Below are 24,307 nucleotides of genomic sequence, written 5' to 3'. Positions count from 1 at the left end.
ATTTTAATGCCTATTTAACTTCAGTGGTTAATTAGCATTTTGGAGAAAGGATATCTTTCTTTTAAAGCTACAGCACTCTCAACACTTCAATTAACAAGAGAGAGTTCACAATATCCATGCTCTGAAACATCTGGGTAAGAGCAGATTTGATATTGTGAATATTTATAACATGAAAAAGACAACAAGCAAAGAACTAAAAAAAACCTAAAAACCTTTCAGATCTTCTTTGTATCTCATAAAACAACAAAAAAAAGCACAAAGCCAAACGCTTAAAAAAAATCTTTGCAGGTAACCCAAGGACTAAGTTTAACCAACCAAAGAAAACATTTAAGTGTTACGGCTGGAAAGTAAGATAAAGAACAACTAAGATATCCAATGGGTGTCAAACCTGTTGCTTCCTGTTCGCCTTCAACTAGAGTTGAACCAAGTTCAACACCATTTTTTAACCCAAAGGCAGCTGACCTATGTTTGGAGATGAGTTGGTTTGCAAGTCAGTCTCTCTATTAAGAAGTGGTTCACACTAAGATAAAATCTGAGAACCCCTTCTATTTGGAACAGTAAGTACAGACTACATTTAGTGGCTTTATTTCTTTAGCGAGCATATTGTAAAAAAACCAATGACACGAGCTGGGAGAGAGCATTATACTGTTGATTTTACGTAAAATGGTAAAAAACAAATAAACAAACAAAAATCCTAACCCCAAAACAAATTTTTTTTTAAAAAAGAGCAGAGGGCTGAGAAAAGTCACACCTTTTAAATTGGCAGCTTATCAAAACCATTTTTAAAAATAATTGAAGAGGTGCAAACCACTGAAGGAATTGTGCTGCTTGCAAACTGGGAAGTGTCTCATGTTCTTTGGTATGTGACATCTTTTGACCTTTGACATGTGTCAGCACAATTTTTGTACAAGTCCAGACTTCTAGCCACTAGTGACTGATAAATAGGGGCTATATATTATCACATGGTACTCTGCAAAGATGCATATATCTATTTATTTTACTCTCTCTAATTATGTAGCTCTAACCTACCTGAAAGCACAGCCAAAGAGATGTCACTGAAGGTTTGCGCAGCAGATGTGCCATGCCAGCTGTCTATACAATTTCCTCTCTGTCAGAGGTGAGAAGATGTTGCAGGCTCAGGTTCTGAGGAATCTCCTATTGGGCTGTGTATTGAAACCTTACCACCTCTAACATTACAGAAGGTATTTGCAGGGCGCATACAGGCAGAGGATGAAATAATTAAATAGCAGAACCTGTGCTCAAGAGCTCTTTGTTTAAGGTTTTTCCAAATGAAATTGTTTTTCCTCAGTGCTCTTTTTCTTTCTTAAACATTATTCTTCTGACAGCATTACAATAGGAGTTCTTTTCTTTTCTTTTCAGAGCAGGTATTGAGACAGGAAGCATTGAGTTATTGTTATTAGCACTAGTCAAGTGATCTGGTTTCTATTCTCACCTTTGCCATAGATTTGCTGAGTGACCAACATGGACAAATCATTAAAGCCAACATTTTCAGAAGTGGCCACTGATTTTGGAAGCACACGTTGATATACTGTGACTGTCCCCACTGCAGGGAATTGGTGTAAGTGCTGTGTGTATGCCAATCTCCTGGATTTTTGGTAGTGTGGTGGGCGTACCACACACTGTGGGTATGTCTACACTAGAAACACTACAGCTGCAGTGCTGGCACTCTGGCACTGTTGTGTAGATACTTAGTACAGAGATGGGAAGGGGTTTATCTGTGACTAAGGGCTTGGCTACACTTGCGAGTTAGAGCGTATTAAAGCAGCCCTGGGCGCCCTAACTCATGATGCGTCCACACTGGCAAGGCACGTAGAGCTCCCGGACTCTGCGGCTGGAGCGCTTCTGGTAATCCACCTCCACGAGAAGCATAACGCTTGCTGAGCCCTGGCTGGAGCGCTGCGGTGCCAGTGTGGATGCCCTGGTCTATTAATGCACTCTGATCGGCCTCCAAAAGTGTCCCACAATGCCTGTTCTAGTCACTCTGGTCATCACTTTGAACTCTACTGCCCTACCCTCAGGTAACCAAACGTCAGACCCATCCTTTAAATTCTCTGCGAATTTTGAAAATCCCCTTCCTGTTTGCTTAGCAAGGCGTGGAGTGCTCTCAATGAATCCTTCCAGGTGACTATGCCTCCACGCGCCAGGCAATCCCCAGTATGGAGCAATGGCGAGGTACTTGACCTCATCAGTGTTTGCGGGGAGGAAGCTATCCAGTCCCAGCTGTGCTTCAGCCATAGGAATTACGATACCTTCAGGCAAATATCAAGGGACATGATGGAAAGGGGCCATGACCAGGGTGCACTGCAGTGCAAGGTTAAAGTGAAAGAGCTGCGGAGTGCCTACCGCAAAGCCCACAAGGCAAACTACCACTCCATTGCTGCCCCCGCGACCTGCCGTTTCTACAAAGAGCTGGATGCAATACTTGGGGACAATGCCACCTCCACTCCAAAGACCACAATGGAGACTTCAGAGCCCAGTTCAACAAGGCAGGAGAAGGAGGAAAGCGGGCGCAAGAGTGGTGAGGAGTGCGGGGGACAGCCCGGATCCATAGATACATGCAGCCAGGAGCTGTTTTCAAGCCAGGAGGAAGGTAGCCAGTCGCAGGGGATGGTACTTGTGGAAGAACAAACACCAGAGGAGGTGCCTGGTAAGCGGCTTTTATTTTGGGAAGGAAGCTGTTTGGTGCGGGATCTTGGGGCGAGCAGGGTTAGGGCTGCATGCATGCCCAGATGCAGAATAGGGTGTTGAAGTGCTTTCTCACATCACCGTAATCGGCCTCAGTGATCTCTTCAAAGGTCTCATGCAGAAGCTGGGCAATCTTCCAGGACAAACTCATCCTGTGGAAAATGTGGGGACAGTGTTCAGTGTAGGGGCCCCCTGCAGCTATTGGCTCACCCCAAGGCACAGAACCCCAGAGGACAGTACAGCCGTGAAACAATCAGATCCCCTTGCCCCTGTGCTTACTCACCATTTTGGGGCTCCTGTGGGTTCTGTGTGCTAACTTTGGGATGGGCAATTTCTGCTATTTTGTACACTGTACTTGTCTTTAAGTTCAGCTGAATCGTTGCTCTGTCTGTCATAAACAATGCTGCCTCTGTTAAGTGTTGCATTTTGACTTTACAGATGCAACCTTAAGATCCCAGCCGTCCTTGTTATCAACAGCCAAAAGACTCCAAAGAATCAGGAAGCATCCGCGAAGAAGCAAAGAGGACATGCTGCATGAAGTCATGCAGCAGTCCTTTAATGAAAATTAAAAAGTGCAGGAGTGGCGGGAGAGTGGAAGGAGGGTCTGCCAGCAGAATGCGGATCGCCAGCAGCAAAGCACGGAGCGGCTGCTAAGCATCATGGAGAGCCAAGCTGACTCAATACAGGCGCTCATAGCAATGCAGGCGGAGCACTTCCGTGCCCACCCCCTGCTGCAGCCCTTGTCCCAAAACTCTTTCCCTTGTGCCCCCATATCACTGCCAACCCACTTTCCCCAACATCCAGGTTCTTATCGCCACCAGCTGCCTCCAACACCTGTAGCTTCACCACCCAGCCCTGCAAACTATGACCCTTACTCACTGCACTCAACCCCCATCACCATGCATTTTAGCCAGCCTGAAGTGCAGCACTCATTGCACGGCACTCCAGACAGGAAGGCTGAGTATGATAACAGGACATATGCAAATCTGTGATTGTCCCGTTTCCCATCCCACTGCCTTCCCTCGTCCCACACAGCACAGATGTGTCATGCTCTCTCTGTTTCCCAAGCAGTTGTGTTTCTTTTCAACAAATGAATTTTCTTTTCAATAAATGAATGTTTTGGCTTTGAAAACATTATTTATTATTGCATTAAGGAAAAGATACCATAGCCCAGGAAAACAACAGGCACTGCAAGTCAGTGCATCATACGTAGCAAACACAGATTCCTACTAACATTGAAACCACTGTACTTCACTCCCGTGCCAGGCATCAAACATTACTGGTGACTTTCAGCCTCAAATTGCTCCCTCAAGGCACCCCTAATCCTTGCAGTCCCATGCTGGGCCCCTCTAATAGCCCTGCTCTTTGACTGTTCAAATTCAGCCTCTAGGTGTTGAACCTCGGAGGTCCATGTCTGAGTGAAGCTTTCACCCTTCCCTTCACAAATGTTATGGAGGGTACAGCACGCGGATATAACCGTGGGAATGTTGTCATCGGACAGGTCCAGCTTCCTATACAGACAGTGCCAGCAGCCCTTTAAACGGCCAAAAGCACACGCCACAGTCATTCTGCACCGGCTCAGCCTGTTGAATCTCATCTTGATGCTGTCAAGGCTCCCTGTGTAGGTTTCATGAGCCACAGCATTAAAGAGTAAGCGGGGTCTCCAAGGATCACAATGGGCATTTCGACTTCCCCTATGGTGATCTTCTGGTCTGGGAAGAAAGTCCCGGCTTGCAGCTTCCTGAACAGGCCAGTGTTCTGAAAGATGCGTGCGTCATGCACCTTTCAGGACCAGCCTGCGTTAACGTCAATGAAACGTGCACGGCGATCCACAAGTGCCTGGAGAACCATAGGCTAATACCCCTTCCGATTTATGTACTCGGAGGCTAGGTGAGCTGGTGCCAGAATTGGAATATGCGTCCCATCTATCGCCCCTCCACAGTTAGGGAAACCCATTTGTGCAAAGCCAATCACAATGTCCTGCACGTTACCCAGAGTCACGGTTCTTCTGAGCAGGATGCAATTAATGGCCCTGCAAACTTACATCAACACAATTCCAACAGTAGACTTCCCACTCCAAACTGGTTAGCGACCGATCAGTAGCTGTCTGGAGTTGCCAGCTTCCAGATTGCAATAGCCACCCGCTTCTCCACCATCAGGGCAGCTCTCAATCTCAAGTCCTGTGCCACAGGGTGGGGGAGAGCTCAGCACACAGTCCCATGAAAGTGGCTTTTCTCATCTGAGGTCTTGGCTACACTTGCAGATTTGCAGTGCTGCAGCAAGGTGTGAAAAAACACCCCCTCCAGCGCTGCAAGTTGCGGCGCTGCAAAGCGCCAGTGTGATCAGAGCCCCAGCGCTGTGCTCCCAGTGCTGTACGTTAATCCCCATAGGGAGGTGGAGTACGGACAGCGCTGGAAGAGCTCTCTCCCAGCGCTGGCGCTCCGACCACACTCGCGCTTCAAAGCGCTGCCGCGGGAGCGCTCCCGCGGCAGCGCTGTGCAGCGCTAAGTGTAGCCATAGCCTGAAAGTTCTGCAGCCACTGCTTGTCATCCCAGACTTGCATGAAGATGTGATCCCACCACTCAGTGCTTGTTTCCTGAGCCCAAAAGCGGCATTCTACAGTGGTGAACATGTCCATGAATGCCACAAGCAATCTCGTGTCGTATGCGTCATGCGAGTCGACATCATCATTGGACTCCTCACTGTCAGTTTGTAGCTTAAGCAGTAACTCGACTGTGATTCATGACATGCTGGCAAGACCCATCAGCATATTCCTCAGCAGTTTGGGCTCCATTCCTGCAGACCGAAAGGAAAGACAGTGTGCAGTACAAAAAACGTTGAAAGATGGCACCAAATGTGGATGGAAGCACACAGAGTGCTGGGATGTGAAGCGATGCATCACGGGGAATTGGGACAGGACCCAGAATGCCCCGGACCCCCACTCCCTTCCCACAAGCCACAGTGCCAGAATGGGAAGAAGTGCTCTGTGGGATAGCTGCCCACAATGCACCACTCCCAATGCCGCTGCAAGTGCTGGAAATGTGGCCAAGCCACTACGCTTGCAGCTGACAGTGTGAACACACTGCAGCGCTTTCCCTGCTGCGATCTCTGAGGGCTGGTTTAACTCACAGCACTCTACATCTGCAAGTGTAGCCATGCCCTAAATCCACCTCTATGAGAGTTGACAGCTAGGTCGAGGGAAGAACTGTCAACACTGGGGCTTAGGTTGGTTTAACTACATCTCTCAGAGGTCTCTCACCTCTGGCAGTACTTCTCTCCTGTGTTGAAGATTATGGGGCCCTTCTGCTGGCTGGATGTTGCACTACAGATAAAAACAGCTCCAGGTAATGAGTCAGCTGGTTCATGACAATGCCTTAGGCTCAATTTTCAGAAGTGCTGAGCACCTCCAGCTCCCAGGGAGGCCTGTAGGAGCAGTGAGTGCTCAGCATTTCTGAAAATTAAATCCAAGGTATCTAAAGTTGGGCATCAAAAAATGGAGGCATGCCAAATTAGAAAATGTGACCATTAACTTCTCAGTGCCTAGTTTCAAATCAGGGATGAAAATACCTACCTCAGAGGGGTATTATGAAGCTACAGTAATTTTATGATCTTTGGATGGAAGATGTTTCATAAGTGCAAAGTAATAATAATAATAGTAATATTAATGATTAGTTTCATTGTAGTTTGATGCCATATATAAACAAAAAACTACTACCCAAAGGCATATTTTCTGATGATTGCTTTCCCCCTCCCTCTTTTTCTTTTTCTTTCTTTTTCTTTTTTTTTTAGGAAAGGACAATAAATTTTGACTTTATTAAAAAAATGTTTACATGGAGAGGATAAGTATCAAAACTCTTCTCTAAAATAACTATGAAGTAGTGATGGCCAGACCTAATAAGTTTCAGAGCTTATTGTTAGTTTGGATAAGCATCCTTGTGATTGGGTAGTTATTTGAGGGTTTAGCTGAACTTCTTCATCTCCAAAATTGGGCAGGAAGTCTAGCTCTCATGTGATTTCTGGTACTTTTCTGCTTCCAGCCAGGCAGGAAATACTATGAGAACAGCCTTTCCTGTGGTGCATCAGAACTTCCACTTCCAGACCTAGTGTTAACCCACGACAGCAGAAGTTAGAAAATGAAAAACAACCACTAAATAATAAATAAGTTAATCAAAACTTTTTAGAATTTTAAATAGGGTCAGCTAAAGTGAAGTTAACTTACACTGTAAACTGCTCAGGCAGGGATCTTATGTTTTTACTTGACTATTAAGCACTTTGCACAATAATTATATAAATTATAATAATAGGACTTGTTCTTGTTTAATCTCAGATAATTTACCCATCCCTGATTTGAACACATTCCTGTATAGCTGTAATGTGACATTTTACGACTGCTTCTAGCAACCAGATTCATCAAAGCATTTAAGCATACATTTAACTTGGTGTATGTATAAGCTTATGCTCAAATAAATTTGTTAGTCTCTAAGGTGCCACAAGTACTCCTGTTCTTTTTGCGGATACAGACTAAAACGGCTGCTACTCTGAAATGTCTCATTAACTTGGTGTGACTTCCATGGATTTTAAGCAGATACTTGCTGAAGAGAGAGGGACTTAATTAATCATTTGCATAAGTCCTTTGCTGAATCAAGGCCTATATCTCCAACATAATTCCTGCCTACTCCCTGTTCAAATCCCAGAGTTGCCAACTGTCAGAATTTTATCATGTGACTTATGATATTTGGTGTCTTACTTCATACTCTAGCTCCTGGAGTCATATTATTTCACAAGAATGTCAGTTCTCTTTTATTTTTAAATAGAAGTGTCTAGCCCTCACAGATTTGCAGAAAATGCTTGAAATCATCATCCAAGTGTACCCTAATGGTTCAAAACCTAGGCGGCAAATAAAAAGAATCCCAAATGTATTATTAAAAAAAACCTCCTGATTTTTTAAGTCAATCTCATAACATCGGGGTGCCTGACTCATGATTTTTGGATGCTTGGAGTTGGTAATATTGCACTCTGAGCTCTTCACAAACTCTTCTCCCATCTACTCTATTTGCTTCCTTCTCCCAGCCCAATGCCTTGTTCCACACTGCCCCATGCATTTGGAACTGACTTCAAATTAATCTTTGCCAAGTGTGCTAGTGTCCACATGGAACTCAAATTACCTCTGGTCATTGTACAGCCTATATCTTTTAGGATACAAGATGTTCAGAGCCTGGATCCCATTTTCTCCATCTTTTTTTCTACAAAACTTTAACAACCAGAACTGGTTGAAATAGGAAAGTCTATTTTTGCAAAAATTTCAAAATTTTGAAGTTGTTTTTCTTTTTAAGGATTTGGAATGGCCCCATTTTTTGTTTTAGAAACCTTTTCATAATCCCCCATAATGTGATATTTTAATTTTTTATTGACATCAGTATCAATATTTTAATCAAAATAGTTGTTGAAAGTGCAACCACTTGGGTGACATTTCTGATAAAAAAAAACCAAAATATATAGGGGAAAAAAGTATTAATTGCTTCACCAAAAAAAATTCTGACGTTGACAGTTTTTGGGGAAAATTTTCATCTGAAATTAAAAAAATGGTTTAAAAATTTTTGACCAGCTCTGTCAACACCACAGTTGAGGTTGCTTTACAATTTATACTTAAAGCAGGAATAAAATCTGTTTCATAATTTAAGGATTTAATTTATTCTCCAAAATTGGCACAATAAAACTCAAGGGCCAATTTACATTTTAATGTAACTTTTTTAGTGAAATTTTTGATAGGGAACAAAATTTGCCCATTTCCCCATGTATCTTCACCCTCATTCTGAAAACCAGCCGGCACTCTGGACTGAGATCACAAGTATAATGCATCAATGTGCACACAAATACAGATTTCAATTCTTATAATGACCACCACATTTAGAACAATCACAACTTGGATCATCCATTCACATAACTTTACCCATTATAGGGGGGAAATAACCTCATAGTCATTATCCGTAACCTGGTATTTCGTGTATCTCGTTTACACACACCAGTACAAAACTATATAGAGAACTAAGTACAATATCATCTAACAAACCAACCCTCTATTACTCAAAGGACTTGAACGTGTAACCATGAATAAATATGGTTAGAGTGAAGGCTGCCTGTTAGTTGTTCAGGATCAGGGTGAGATATGTGGGTTATGTGTGGCAGAAGGGTGGTTGCTGAGGTTTGGAAGAGGAATCTGTGATGGGTGTGTAGATGGGGTGTTGAATGACTTAGCTGTTTATTCCCTTGTTTCTTCTTTTATTGGTTTGCATTGGTGGAGTATGTAGTCTACAAACTAAAGGAGTCCCACACTAAACGGGCCTTCAATGTGTGGATCTCCCCTTCCCTGCTTGGAGGGAGGGAGCACTGCCTCCAGGATCCTGTTTTCTTCCCCTCCCCCTCTTCTACACCCTCTCTTCCCCACCCTTTCCCTATTCTCCGCTCTCTCAATAGAAACAAGAAAGCAATTGCTGTATTCAGAAAGCATGCAATAAAACAAAGCATCAGTGGGGAGAGGGGCTCTATAAGCAGTGCTCATGTCACATTCTGGTATCAGGGTGCTGTTTTAAACTGGAACACTGTATTAACATTTTTGGCAGAATCCAACAAACACACAGAGCTTGCACAAGCCCAGATGATGGAGTTTCTCCCAGAGCACCATTGCCTGATCACCAGAAATGTGACCTCTTCAGCAGAGTTCCAAACCTTACAGAGACAGGGTGCTGGAAAACACAGCCCTGGCATTCCATCCAGTTCTTACACACACACACACACACACACACACACACACGCACGACTACATTTAGCCTATCATATACATCAAGGGTAGGCAACCTATGGCATGCGTGCCGAAGGCGGCACGCAAGCTGATTTTTAGTGGCACTGCCTGGGTCCTGGCCACCGGTCCGGGAGGCTCTGCATTTTAATTTTAAATGAAGGTTCTTAAACATTTTAAAAACCTTATTTACTTTACACACAACAATAGTTTAGTTATATATTATAGACTTATAGAAAGACACCTTCTAAAAACATTAAAATGTATTACTGACACACGAAACCTTAAATTAGAGTGAATAAATGAAGACTCGGCACACCACTTCTGAAAGGTTGCTGACCCTGATATACATTATAACTTCTGAGTGCTATACTCAGTACATAACTAGTTTATTCCATTCACCATTTATAACAACACTATACATAGCACTTGACTGCTTTCCAAATAGCTTACACCCTAAGTCGGGGTCGGCAACCTCTGGCACGCAGCTTGCCAGGGGGCCAGGCCAGTTTGTTTATCTACCGCGTAGGCAGGTTCAGCCGACCACGGCTCCCACTGGCTGCGGTTCGCCGTCCCAGGCGAATGGGGCCGATGGGAAGCGGCGCGGGCGAGGGATGTGCTGGCCGTGGCTTCCTGCCATCCCCATTGGCCTGGGATGGTGAACTGTGGCCAGTGGGAGCCGCGATCGGCCGAACCTGCTGATGTGGCAGGTAAACAAACTGGCCTGGCTCGCCAGGGTGCTTACCCTGGCAGCCGCGTGCCAGAGGTTGCCAACCCCTGCCCTAAAGCAATGCTTAAAAAGGGCCGGGTAACCTGAAATCTAATCAATATAAAAAAAACAAGTTAAAAGTCAATTTCGGGTACTACACCTATCTCTGAATCCCCACCACTATTTTTTGTGTGTGTAAGTTTTATATTCCATTTTCCTGTTTTAGAAAAATGGCTATCTTTCCCCTGTTGCTGTTTATAACACACACACACAGAGTGAATCTGACTGTGTGTGCCTTGTAGTTAGGCGGTTTGGCTCCCCGCCACCCCAGAGAGAAAAGAACCCATCCGGAGGCCGGAGTGGGCGGATCTAGGGAGCTATGAGCCCGCCCCTCAGAGGGTCAGGTGGCAACCCGGAAGTATAAAGACTCGCCCTCAGAGCTCAGTAAGGCCCGAGCTGCCAGAAAGCCCAGACGCCTCCAGCCTAGCCCGCGCCTGGGAAAACCCCGTGGCCCAAGGCGGCCGCCAGGACTGGCCAGACCTGCCCCACGCCTGCTACCTGGAGAAGCTGCCAGACCTGCCCCGCGCCTGCTACCTGGAGGAGTTGCCGGGCCTGCCCCGTGCCCGCTACCCGGAGGAGTTGCCAGATCTGCCCCGCGCCCGCTACCCGGAAGAGTTGCCAGGCCTGCCACTCGCCTAGGAACCTATGGTCCTGAGGACAACACCCCAGAGGACAACACCCTGACCCAGGTACGACCCAAGGGGGAGTCTGGAAGTAGCCTGGGGGCAGCCGACCCTAGTCTGGCTGCAGCACTGCCAGAGCCCATGTCAGTGTGTTGCGGCCAGTGTTGCGGCCAGGATCCCCACTGACTCAGCAGTGGATCTTCTGCCGCTGATAGGGCCCCGAGCTGGGACGCAGTGAAGTGGGAGGGCCTGCGTCCCCCTGTCTCCCAGGCCTTTGGAGGCTTGGGGCCTACTATTGTTGCTCAGCCCTGTCTGAGGGCCTGAGCTCCTGACTCTGCACTGCCCGTCCTGACCCAGGGCCTGGGCTTACGGTGTTTGTTCCAGTTACCGCAAGAGCTGCCGAGGAAGACCCCATGGACAGACTAATTCCCCAAGCGTCAACTGCAGTTAGTGAGCCGGTGTGGCTCCCCGCCGCCCTGGAGGGGGTCGAGCCCCGGCATACCCTTGTACACGCCTATACAGGGGAAACAATAAAAATGACTATGCACAGTGTGCTGTGATGTTCATAAAGTAAACAAGTGGAAAAGACTGAAAAAAGTACCTTTCTCTAATTTCTTTCAGTTGTAGCAATCTTGTTACTTGTACCTATAATAGGTATTAAAAAAAATCAGACAAAAGTGAGATTTTTAAATTGACTATGTCCTTTCAAAATTTTGCCACCCAAAGTCAGTAACTTAATACTTGTATACCTCCATCATAGTCCTGATGCTTTACCTTCCATCCTTTATCATCCCGGGGCCTGATTCTGTAGTCTCTATTCCTGCAAAATTCCCATCAATCTCAGTCAGTGTTTTGCATGAGTAAAGGCCATAGCATTGGGCTTTGGATGGTTTGCAGAGTAATATTTTAGCATTACTACCAGGCTGTTAGTTTTTCTTTTAACTACTGTAAAAGCAGCAGCAAAACAAAAGCAAATATAACCACACTATACCTACAAGCCACAAAGCCAAGGGCACAAAGTTAAAATTCAAAGTTAGACCTAAAACTCTAGCTTTGCATTCAGTCCTTAACTGTTGTGGTATGTCCTCCCCACCCCTCTGTCATTTAACAGCCCTGTCAGTCTAGAATTTTTAACTAATTCTGAATTTCCTGGCTTTTGTGGCTGTAGATAAGAAACTCAATGTTTCTATTTTAATAAATGTAGAATATTTTTGTGGTTGTATTTATCGTAGCTTAGCCAAACTCAACAGGAAACTGCACAAGAGTACAGTGTACAGATCCAAGATCCTCACTATAAAATGACTGATAAACTAAAGGGAAACCAATGAAGGCTAATAAAGAGGAAAAAAATGGGTTTGGTGGCATAACCTGTGAAGACAAATTAAAGGAATTTGTGGGCATCATTCTAAATATAGGGGCTTAAGATATTCCAATAAGATATGAAAGTGCAAATACACACAGGAAATGGTATGAACTAAGGACCAAAATGGTAACAAAACTGGTGCTATTCTGAAGCACAGTGGGGGAGCTAGATACAAAGCAGGTGCCATGCAGAAGGTGCACCTTTCTCTGTGGGAGATCTCAGAGCAGTAACATGTAGGAGCTGGGAACAAGTGCTGTGTGGGTGGCCTGTGTGATAGAAGGGACTGCAGCACACACTGCTATGGAGCTCCTGCCATCCTCTCCAGCAGCCTCAAACAGTGCTTGCACTCTATCTAGCTATTTGAGCAGGGCTGGGCTTCAGATTCTCCTGCATGTACACCTGGGTTGTGTAAGTCTTCATGCAAGTACTTTGCTTAGCCTTTGGCTGCAGAGAGACTGCAGCTTGCTGTAAACAACTGGCCACTTGGTGGTGGTGAGGTGAAAGGATGAGGTAAGGCTGTGCCAGAGTGCGAGCCATTGCAGGATTCAGGCTCACTCAGAATTGAAAGGGTACAATGTGCTCACTTTCTGCAGCAAGCCAGCTCTGCTGACTCTTACAGTCACCCCGCCCCACTCACTTGTGGGAGGCTGGTGTTGTCAACAGCACTAGCCAGGAGCAGTGTCTCCACTCGGCAGCAGGATTGTATCAGCCCATGAAAAAGGCCATAAAGGATGAGGGGAAAATGTTCCTTGTACCTCCTCCCTTTGGCACCCACACAAGCTGGGCAGTGTGTGTGTGTGTGTGTATGTGTGTGTACACAAGTATATCTTAGGGATGCAACTGCAACATCTGTGTTCTCAAAATGTGACGACTGCATAGGCCAAATTCTTCCCTGACAGAGCTCCATCGACTCCATTTTCATCTTCAAAAGGAAACAATGAAGAGAGGACTAGCCATGTACAAACACTTGAGAGGGAATCACTGAAAAAAGGACAAGGAACATTGTACTTAAGATGGTTACAACATGGAGTAACAGCCTCAAGCTGGACAACAGAACATTTAGATTCAATATTAAATAAGTAACCCATAATAGAGAGTCTAGTGACAGGACAATGGACTAAACTGAGGCACTGCCAACCTAGTCTAGACATATCATTTGGGGCCAGGCTCAAGTTTCTGATCTGACCCCTTTGCACTGCTCAAGCAGCAGAAAGCAGCTAGACTGTGGCTGTAACTGCCAGACAACTCCTGTGACAACTGCCTCACTCTTGCATAGGTGGGATGTCAGAGGCAGCAGAGGGTTTGTCAGGGCTGAAGTGGAGCTCTGCTCTACCTATTCTCAACTCCTACAAACTGGAGCAGGTGCTAGACCCCACAATGAGATCGAGGCCGCGCTGATAGCCCACAGAATCAGGGAGCCGTAACCAGCTCTTTGATGTGCCTTTCCTCTGCTCCTTTATGCAGTGGGCTGAGGATCTCCAGCACAGGAGACAATCTAGCTCTTTGGGTTTAGTGAAAAGCATAATCCTGCTCTAATGCAAGGTACCAGGAAGGTTCTTTACAGCCCTTCTGTGATTTTATCTAGGTCAGTATCTATATATCTGCACACAGGGCTGAGAGTCAGAAGCGTGAGTCCCACTGCCAGCTCTGCCACAGACTTCCTGTGTGACCTGTGCCAAAAAGACACCCAAAGGGGCACTGTGAACTTGAAGATCACACTCCTGTCTGACAATTTTTTGTTAATGATCACAAGTAACAGCTGACATTACTATAACTGAAGGGGTTTGACAGCAAGAAGATTTCCATTTGTTTACCTCATGCATGTGCCAGCACTTTGGGTGAAGTCACATTCACTGTTTCCCCCGTACAGTCAGTCAGTTTCCTCTATTGTTTGCGTGGGTTTCACAGCAACAGGGGAGAGAACAATGTTAAAAATAGGAAAATGTGATTTGAAACCACCAGCATTGGCAGGGGAGACTCAGAGGCAGGTGCAACATCTGAGACAACTTTTAATTCATTTAAAAAAAATGATTTGCTTTCAAGTTGGTGGTGCCCTTTAAACCTCTATTTGCCTCAGTTAACCCCTTTGTTAAAATGGGGACATCACCTTTCCCAATAGTGTTTTGAATCTTAACTCATTAATTTGATTCAATACCCTTGCATAAAAGCAACAATGGGAATGCCAAAGTTTGATAATTATTAAAGTGATACAGTGAGCCTGATTCTTCTAGCAGCGACAACCATGCAAAATCCACAGTTACACCGTTGTCTTCATTAGTTACCACAGTATATGTGGATCAGAATTTGACCCAGCCTTTTAAAATACAAATAAAAAAGGTTACAAATGCATTGAGATGAGCCAGATTGCACTTGTCTTGCTGGTAAGGATTCTTAGTATTTCTGTTTATCTTTTCATAAAATATTTCATTCTGATGGTCATTGCCGAAGAGTTATTAACATTTGTGCTGGTGGTTTTAAGTCTTTGTTGCCATTTTATGTCTGAAGAAAGAATTCTGTGCACTCTCTTTGATCCTGAGCTTACCTTTGTTTCTCACATTTCCTCTCTTTGTAAATCTGCTTATTAACACTTTCGCTATATTGCCCTATATTCAACACAGTCTCAGTCACACTTCTGCTGAAAGTCTTATTCACACTTTTGTCTTCTCTGGGCTTGATTATTGTAATTTTTCATCTTCAAGGCCTTCCTAGGAGTTTGCTTTCTTTAGAAGGCATACACATGATCATATAATAATAGGAACTCACATTTTATATAGTACTTTTCATCACAGGAGATCTCAAAATGACAGAGATTACACATACAGATATCACTTTATCCATTACTGAAATGAAGCAAACTGAAGGCTAGGAAAATTGTGACCTGTAATTCTCAGTCAGTGAAGCTCCCCACAGGTGGCAGTAATGGTGGAGGCCAGAGTATAGACATTTTGACCATCAAGGTTGCTGCACTGGTGGAGAATGATAGTTCCGAATTTCTCTCGGGTGGAGGCAGCACCCAGTGAGAATATGACTGCACAAAAGGGAGGGAGAGAGAATTGGGTGAAGCTGCATTAATTATTATTGTCCTGGGTACAATTTTGTATTTGTTCAACCACAGATGGTACTTGCTCAGGTCAAAATTGCTATAAACAGGTCTTCACACTATCCTTGCAAATTATTAATATGCCTGTCGGTCAACAGTCATCAAAATATTTTAGTTAAGCTGTGAAGTCCAATTCCCTCGCAAGATTTAAAGGATCTTTAAAAGGTCACAGCTACATAGGCAATAGGGTTACCAACGTGGTAATATTTAAAACCGGACACTCCAGCAGGAGTACTGGAACCTTCCCTGCCTCAGATCTTCCCCTGAGGCCCTGCCCCAGTCCACTCATCTTTCTCCCTCCCCATTGTCGCTTGCTGTTTTTCCCCTCGCATTCCCCCTGCCCAGGTCAGGAGGGACTCTCCTGCGGAGCCGGGGCTGGGAGCGGCAGCCGTCCAACAGAGGTAGGAGGTGGCCCCAGTTGAGTAGAGGCTGACGTGGGTGGTGACCTGGTGCCTCCCTGCCTCCCCCGCCCACAGCAACCAGACTTTGAGTGTCCACTCAGTAGATCTGACCGGACAACCTGAGGTCCCCATTTCAACCAGACTTTCCAGTCGAAAACCAGGCACCTGGCCACCCTAATAGGCAAGTTCATGTTTAGTCTTATCTGGGTTTTACCACAGGGGCTTTGTCCCACAGTTTGGTAGTTTTCATAATGTAGATAGGACCTTAGACTCATACATGCCAAATCCCCTGCCCTACTGAGAGGTGATACAGAGCAGATCCAGGTCAAGTCTATGGACACCATATACATGGTTTTGGTTTTTTTCATAAGTGTAGCTAAATTTATTAAGGCCTACACACAAACTTGCCCTTTTAATTAAACTCCTGCAAAATGCTTATTCTTTTTCATAGATTTTAAGACAATATAACACAGACCATAGAATTTCATCCAGTTAGCCCTGAATTGAGCCCAATTGCCCGAGTATGGCTAAATCATATCTTTCAGAAAGGCATCCAGTCTTGACATACAGACATCAAGAAATGGAGAATCTACCACTTCCTAAGTAGTTGGTTCCACTCGCTAATCACCCTCACTGTTAAAATACTGTGTCTTATTTCTAATTTGAATTTGTCTAGTTTTAACTTTCAGCCATTAGTTCTTGTTATGCTTTTCTCTGCTAGACTAAAGATCCCTTTATATACACAACAATCAAAGTCACCTCTTGATTTTCTTTTTGATAACCTAAACAAATGGAGCTCTTTACGTCTCTCACAATAAAACATTTTTCCCAGGCATTTTGGGGGCTCTTCTGAGTCCTCTCAAATTTTTCAACATCCTTTTAAAAATGTAGACATCAGAAATGCATGCAGTATTCCAGAATTTGTCTCACCAATGCCATATAGAGGCAAAATGTCCTGTTCCTAATAGACTTAAGTTACACCAAAATAAGCTACTCATCAACCAAATCAGAGCATTCATCCAGTCTTCGGCACCAGTTTAACTGTAGGAGTTTAAATTCACACCTTTAATTAAAACAGTGCAACTCTTCCTGGAGAAAAACTCTAGTTACAATGGTGCAAGTTTTCTAATATAGACAAGCCCATCAATATGCTTTACATAGCATAGTTCTCAGAAAAATTCCAGACCACACTGGTCAGAGAGACCATGACAAACTGGTTGTTGCTCAAATAAACCAACTCTATTATAGTGAGACCCGTCAGTAATTAGATTAAACTATGTCAAATCCTTGAAAATTCTTAAGGTTTTCTTTTGGGTCTTTTTGTCTCTTAAATTATGCAAAGTACTGACATTACATTCTGTTTTGAGTAGTATAAGGATGAGCAATTCACAGAGCAATTCAGGTTTTCCTTTCATAGTTCCCATAACAAGAGCTTCATGTTTAGTGTAACTGTTGGAATTTGTTCTTCTTTGGGTCTCCCCGAGGGACAGAGGATGATCTATGTAATAATTAAAGGCACAGTTCAGTGGCCAATTAATTCAATAGAAGGACTCCCATTGACTTCAGTGGGTGGGGCGCTGTTTCTAAGGGTATGCATGTATTCATTGCAGAGTTTACACAGTGCTGTTGCCCATAACTCAGCTCCCATCCACACACTAACCCCTCTGATCCAAGTTTATCGGTGTTTTCAACCTGGCCTAGCTACCCCATCCAGGGGTACAAGCTAAAGATTAGGTGCTGCTTTCACTCAGCCTGGTAACTTGCTCACTTTGCAGTGAGGACACAGGCTAAACCTGATTGTCTTCCAGTGCCTTCTCACAATTCCCCCAGTGTGTCAAGTAGAACAGAGAAGTTCTCCCACAAGTCACTGGGAAAGAATCATAGACAGTTCAGTTTACTGCACTGCCCCAGAAGCCTTAGCCACACACATAAGTGAGTGCAATGCTAGTAAGGATATGTTAACTTGAGTGTGGCTTTGAAATCCGGCTGCTCACACCAGGGCCAGGTTAACCTGGATGCTCAGATCCAGATGCCAATTACCCAGGTTAACTTTGCAGTGAAGACATACCTCAAGTGACCTCAGACAATGAAGAGCTTTCTTCATTTAAAAATAGCCTAGTTTTAAAAGATTATGTAGGGTCAGGAGAGGTGCTTTTAATTAATATTGGTAATAAGTCATTTCTGTTAGAGATGTGCTTTGTGTGTTAATGGTCTGAGTGTGTTAATCCAAGAATTAAAGGTTTCATTTTACTTAACATACACATGAGCGAAAATGTAGTCCATTTGAACTGCTGTGTTCCTATTGGGCACAATAGGCGGAGAACTGTGATGAGTAACATATTGGTTCAGCTAATGTTCTAGCCTGTACTTTGTGTTTAGTTAATTAGTGTGGAGGATGGGCTGTACAGAACAGCAGTTCCACAGCTGCTAGTGAAGTATGTTGGGTTTCAAAAAGATAGGCTTATGTTTGAGCTTTATCATTCCCTGGAAAGTCTCTATGTTTACTAAAAGTTAAAAGAGCAACTTAATCTCTCTGAATTAAACAACAAATGTCTATCTGCATTGTTTTATTTTACCAACTATTGTCACAAGTAACAACATATATAATTATACTAAGTACAGTAAATATTTTCCTCTTCTTTTTCAGTTGATTTATTTTTTGCATTTGAAACCACTTTGTGTATAGTCAATACAGTTGGTCAGAAAACTGTGAATGTATTTTAGATCTCCCTTCATCCGTTCATTTCTCTTCTTTTTAAAGGAAAACTTCCAACCAGCTCTACCAGTCAATTTCACCTTTTCCTCCTATATAGTAAGTTAGTTTCTCCTTTTGTTTATGGATCTATTCCACAGCCACGGAGGGGAATAAATATATAGGAAGTTGTTTTTAATTCCCAAATATGACACAAAGGTACAATGCTGGAAACTTTCAATTCATTTTAAAAACTTGACTAGATTTAAAATCGATAGTGTCCTTTTCTACATTTGCTAAAGGAAAGCCAAGTGTGTACACTGACTCTCAGCCAGTTTTGTAATACTTAATATTATATAAAAGTGAAATCCAATTTAAACACTTGTAACAGCAGGTGAAGTATATTTTGCCAATATAACAACTACTAAGCAAACCAAAAAAAGATAAAAGTATTATGTACTCTACGCCACTGTGCAACCAAGAGGAGTAAGTAGCATACATCTGCAGAAAACAGCAGAAGGTGTGAGACAGTGCAAAGCATACAGCTTTTTTCTACCTCTGTCTTTCACTTTAATGTTTTCTCCACCACTCTATGTTTGTTAAAGATTAAATGAAATTTAAAACAGCTTCATAAAACCAATGACATGTTTACAATCCCCAATCAATAACAGAATATTTTAGTATTAATAAAAATATTAAATTATGCCAAGATAATTTCCTCCATTTACCTAGGGAGTCCTGAGTTCAGGATTTCTTATGCATGGGGGAGGAGGGTCAAAAAAACTGCTGTTTTAGGTGTTCCTTGGAGTGATTTAAACTTTTTACAGAGGAAACAATATACTCAAGCCCTTGGGCTAGAATGTGGCATTTAGCCACAGCTCTGAGTAAAGGTATTTTTCTGGAGAAAGGGATTGTTGAGGAAATCTGTGAGGAGGAGAAAGATATTCTACTTAGGCCTTGTCTACACTACAAAGTTTTGTTGACAAAAGGCAGCTTTTGTCGACAAAACAGTGGATGCATACACACTGTGGTGCGACTTTTGGTGACAAAAATGCCCTGTTTTGGCGACAAAATAAAACACCCCAACGAGAGACATAAGGATTTTTGCGCAAAATTTTAGTTGACAAAGTGCCAGTGTAGTGCCACCATGCTTGATTTTATCGCTTTAATTGGCCTCCAAGACGTGTCCCACAATGCCCATTGTGACCACTCTGGTCAGCAGTTTGAACTCCACTTCCCTGCAGCCAGGTAAACAATCATCCACCCATCCTCCTTTGAAGCCCTGGGAATATTTGAAATTCCATTTCCAGGTTGCTCGGTGTGGAGAAGTCTCATCTCGTCTTCCCAGATGACAACAGCAGGTGATCACAACAAATGCTCTCCTGCTTGGACCACTGCAGAACTCTTGGATCTGCTCAATATATGGGGACAGGAGGCTGTGCAGTCCCAGCTGCGCTTGAGCCATAGGAACTGGGATCTCTACGGGCACATTTCTCAAGACTTGTGCAAAAAGGGCTCTGTTCAGGACTCGCTGCAGTGCAGAGCTGAGGCAGGTGTACCATAAGGCGAGGGAGGCAAACCGTCACTCCAGTGCTGCACCAAAAACCTGCCGGTTCTATAAGGAGCTGGACACTATCCTCAGTGGTGACCCAACCTCCATTGCCAAGAGCCCCGTGAATACTTTGGCGGGCCTGAAGGCGGCGGAAAGAGGACCTAATCCAGTGGAGGATGAAGTCATTGATGAAGAGGTTGAGTTAGACGATGATGTGGAGTTCCTGGTGGGTTCGCCCAGTGGGGCAGGCAGCCAGGAACTGTTCACTACTCTGAAGGCGTCTAGCCAGTCTCAGCAAGTCCGGCGAGCAAGAAGCAGGAGACGAGATGCCTGGTAAGTGGCTGTGGTTTGTGTAGTGCGGAGGCGCATAGAAATGTAAGGCTGGCTGTGTTTCTGTGTGCTGGACATTTCCCTGTATAGCTAATCAGTACGGTGGAACAAGGTGTTGATGCACGCTGAGATCTCACAGGAATCCTCCAGAGAGATCTCTAAGAAAGTTTCCTGGAGGTACTCGTCATTCCTCTGCCGAAGGTTCCTTGGCAGAGCTGCTTTGTTTCTTCCCCCATTGTAGGAAACTTTCCCGGGCCATTCGGCAATCACTTGTTCAGGGACCCAAGCGGCACACAGGTGAGCAGCATAGGGATTAGGGCAGAAGCCACAAGCCTGTAGTAGATGTACGCTCACTTCCCTGCTTACCCTTAGCAGTGAGATGTCTGCTACATGACCCCCACCTGTGGAAAAGTGTGGGAGAATTTTAGATTTTTTTCTGTAGTCGGCTGTACCGCAACCCTTGCAGAGTGCTCTTTTTCCCATGTAGAGTGCCTCCTGCCCAGCCAACACTCACCATGCCTCGGGTGTTCGCAGAGATGTGTGCTTGCCAAGGGTCAGTGAGAAAGTGATTATGTACAAAAGGTATATTTTACTGAAATGTTTTAATGCTGTGCATGAACTTAACAATCATGCTTCTGTGCATTGTTCCTTCTGCTTCGGCAGACGTGGCCCTCAGGAATACCCCCCGCCACACTGGCCAAGCATCTGTGCTGCGCCAGATAAGAAAGTGCTCAAGATGGAGCAAAGAAGACATGTTCCAGGAGGTACTGCACGTCTCCAATGCAGAGAAAAGGGAACGAAAGGAGTGGAGGGAAGACGAATGGCAGGACAGAAAAGAAAATCAGGAGTTTGTTAAGGATGCTACTGAGCAGATGATTAAAGTCATGGAGGAGCAAACGCAGATGTTGAAATTCTTAATAATGCTGCAGACTGAGCAGATGCATGTCCGGCCTCCCCTGCAGCACATTCAGAACTCTTTTCCATGCCCTCCCCTCCAACTCTGCCCTCACAGTCCTTTCCACTTTCTGGAACTTCTTGGTTTCTCCTTCACTCCACTCCCTTGACAACTTTTAAAATGATAGTTGGACCGGCACACAGCTCTGAAAGTCTGCCCTTTCCTGGTACCTCCTGTCCCACCAAGCATATGTGTGTGTGTGTGTGTGTGTGTTTCTTGTGCAATAAAAGTAAAGTTTTTGAATGGTAATTCATCTTTATTTGTTTCCTACAAATTGAGATAGCAGGCACTACCAATACATACCCAGGCAGTTTAACCATTTGCTTACTGGAATGTAAGGCCCCAAATGTCACCATTGCTTCCTAGGAAAACTATATGTAATGTAACATTGCAGCATCAATCACAGATATACACATTACTGGTTCTCATTTTCAAAGTGTTGCCTCAAAGCCTCCCTGATTTGCCTGCAACACCATGGAGAAGTACCCCTTACTGTTGATGTACTCCGTCGCAAGGTGATCTGGTACCAAAATTGGAATGTGTGTGCCATCTATTGCCCCTCCACAGTTAGGGAAACCCATTTCTGCAAAGCTGTCCACTATTTCATGCACATTTCCCAGAGTCATGGTCCTTCATAGCAGGATTAATTGCCCTGCATGTTTGCATTAACACAGCCCAATGGTCAACTTCCTGACTCGAAATTGATTCGCGATTGACCGGTAGCAGTCTGGAGTCGCCAGCCTCCACACAACGATTGCCATATGCTTCTCTACCGATAGGGCAGCTCTCATGCTGGTGTTCTTATGCTGCAATGGTGGGGTGAGCTCCGCACACAGTTCCAGGATGGTGGCTTTCCGCATCCAAAAGTTCTGTAGCCACTGCTCATCATCCCACACCTGAATGACGATACGATCCCACTATTCAGTGCTTGTTTCCCAAGTCCAAAAGTGACAGTCTACCTTCTGACGCTGCTCTGTAAATGCCAAAAGCAATCTAAAGTTGCTACTATCGATATCACACAGTATGTCAGGCAACTGGGAGTCTTCTTCAGTTAGGAACTTCACAATTAACTGCACTGCCACCCACGATGTCTTCATCACAGTTATCAGAGCATAGGAAAGCAGTGCATGATCCATCCTTTCTCACAAAGATGCTGGGGTACACAGCAAACAAGGGCCATTGAAAAATCTTGCAAAAGAAAGCCAGAAGCCCATGGAATGCAAATGTTATCCCCATTTTATAGATTGGAAACTGAGAGATAGGAGAGATTAAAACGAAGGTCACATAGGAAATTCATTACAGGGCTGGGCGTAGAATCCATGTCTTCTGATTCTGTCTATTCCCTATTCACTAAGGCCTTGTCTATATTACAGAGTTTTGTTGACAAAAGTTATGTCTGACGCATGCGTCTGACGAAGTGGGTATTCAACCCACGAAAGCTTATGTTCCAATACATCTGTTAGTCTTTAAGGGGACAGAATGCAATGCATCATTGGACATTGAGCCCAGTCCCAAGATCTGCCCAAGACCTAGCGGTAGAAGGTGTCATGCTGGACTGTGGAATAGGTACCCACAGTGCACTGTTCACACTGTCGATGCTAGTGCCCCAAGTGTGGACATGCTCTGCTGACAGGGAGTGTGTGTGAATGTGCAATACAGATGTTTATTACAACGCTTTTTGAGTGTCGACATAACTTTTATCAGAGGGGTAGCCGTGTTAGTCTGGATCTGTAAAAAGCAACAAAGAGTCCTGTGGCACCTTAAAGACTAACAGATGTATTGGAAAATAAGCTTTCATGGGTTGAAAACACACTTCGTCAGACGCATGTGTCAGACATAACTTTTGTCAACAAAACTCTGTAATGTAGACAAGGCCTTAGTGAATAGGGGATAGACAGAATCAGAAGACATGGATTCTACTCCCAGCCCTGTCACGGATTTCCCATGTGACGTTCGTTTTAATCTATCCTATCTCTCAGTTTCCAATCTATAAAATGGGGATAACATTTTCCTCACATACACACACACCCCTCTCAGAGATGTTGTGAGGCTAACATCCACTGATGATTTTGAGGTGCATTGCTACTAAAGTGATGAGGGCCAGGTAAAGTACCTAGGCAGAATAGCTCCAGGGAGCACAGGTAAAGTACACATGCTGTATTATGCCTTGCAAAGAGATGAGACATATGCTCATCTAGCTTCAGCCAGCCAGCCCCCTGCCCTTCATCTATTTTTGAGATGGATTGCATCCTCAGTGGATACACCAGGAGCAGCTCCTACCCCTCACCTGTAGTGGAGAGATGTATTTTGCCCTTGCCCTTGTATGGAGGGCCCCAGAGAAAGGATCTTTATATCATCCCATCCCCTAGTCTGGGTATAAGTCAGGGACAATCTGGCCATGATAGGGTGAACTAAAGAGAATCAAATGTTTGAATAGTTTTCGATTACTATAAAAGCACTCACAATTGTTAAGTCTCTGTATAGATTACTATGATCTATTATTTGTATTACAGTAACTCCTAGAGGCCCCCACTTGAAATGAGGCCCTTGAAGCACTAGGTGCTGTACAAATACATAGTCAGAGGCAGTGCCAGCCCTGAAGTGTTTTCAGCCTAAACAGATAGACAAAGGGTGGGAGAAAGGAAGTATTATCCCCTGATAATTGAGGCACAGACGAGCTCAGTGACTTGCCCAAGATCACACAGGAAGTCTTTGGCAGACCAGGGAATTCAGCCCAAATCTTCTGAGTTCAGGGTCTTAGCCGTAAGACCATATTTCCTCTTTCTATTATGTTACTAATTTAGTTTCATTTTTCTTTCTTTACAAATTCAGCTCTTTCATTTACCTTTTACAAGAAGTCATCATGAAAGAGCCATGAGTAACAGAGTATTAAGGTCAGTTTTGAAAATTCTGCTATGGTGGTTTGTGATCCTGTTAGCAAATCCGCCCTCGCATCACTTTCAACCTCCTAATTATCCAATATACCATGAAAGACACGTGCCCCAGTTCAAAACGTCTGG

The 24,307-nt window shown here is 44.3% G+C and overlaps 1 long non-coding RNA gene across 1 annotated transcript; it reads right to left on the bottom strand.

Moving 5' to 3' along the window:
- Positions 1-5,254: 5,254 nt before the first annotated feature.
- LOC123364646 lies at positions 5,255-11,715 on the bottom strand. Its single transcript, XR_006577192.1, has 3 exons — positions 11,644-11,715; positions 11,496-11,539; positions 5,255-5,502 (listed from the first exon to the last, which is right to left on the bottom strand). It is a non-coding gene; the product is annotated as an uncharacterized LOC123364646 (long non-coding RNA).
- Positions 11,716-24,307: the final 12,592 nt, after the last annotated feature.

This window comes from Mauremys mutica, chromosome 2, assembly GCF_020497125.1.
Source record: "Mauremys mutica isolate MM-2020 ecotype Southern chromosome 2, ASM2049712v1, whole genome shotgun sequence".
NCBI lineage: Eukaryota > Metazoa > Chordata > Testudines > Geoemydidae > Mauremys > Mauremys mutica.
Note: the sequence above shows the minus strand (reverse complement) of the source record. Positions and strands in the feature narration are given on the sequence as shown.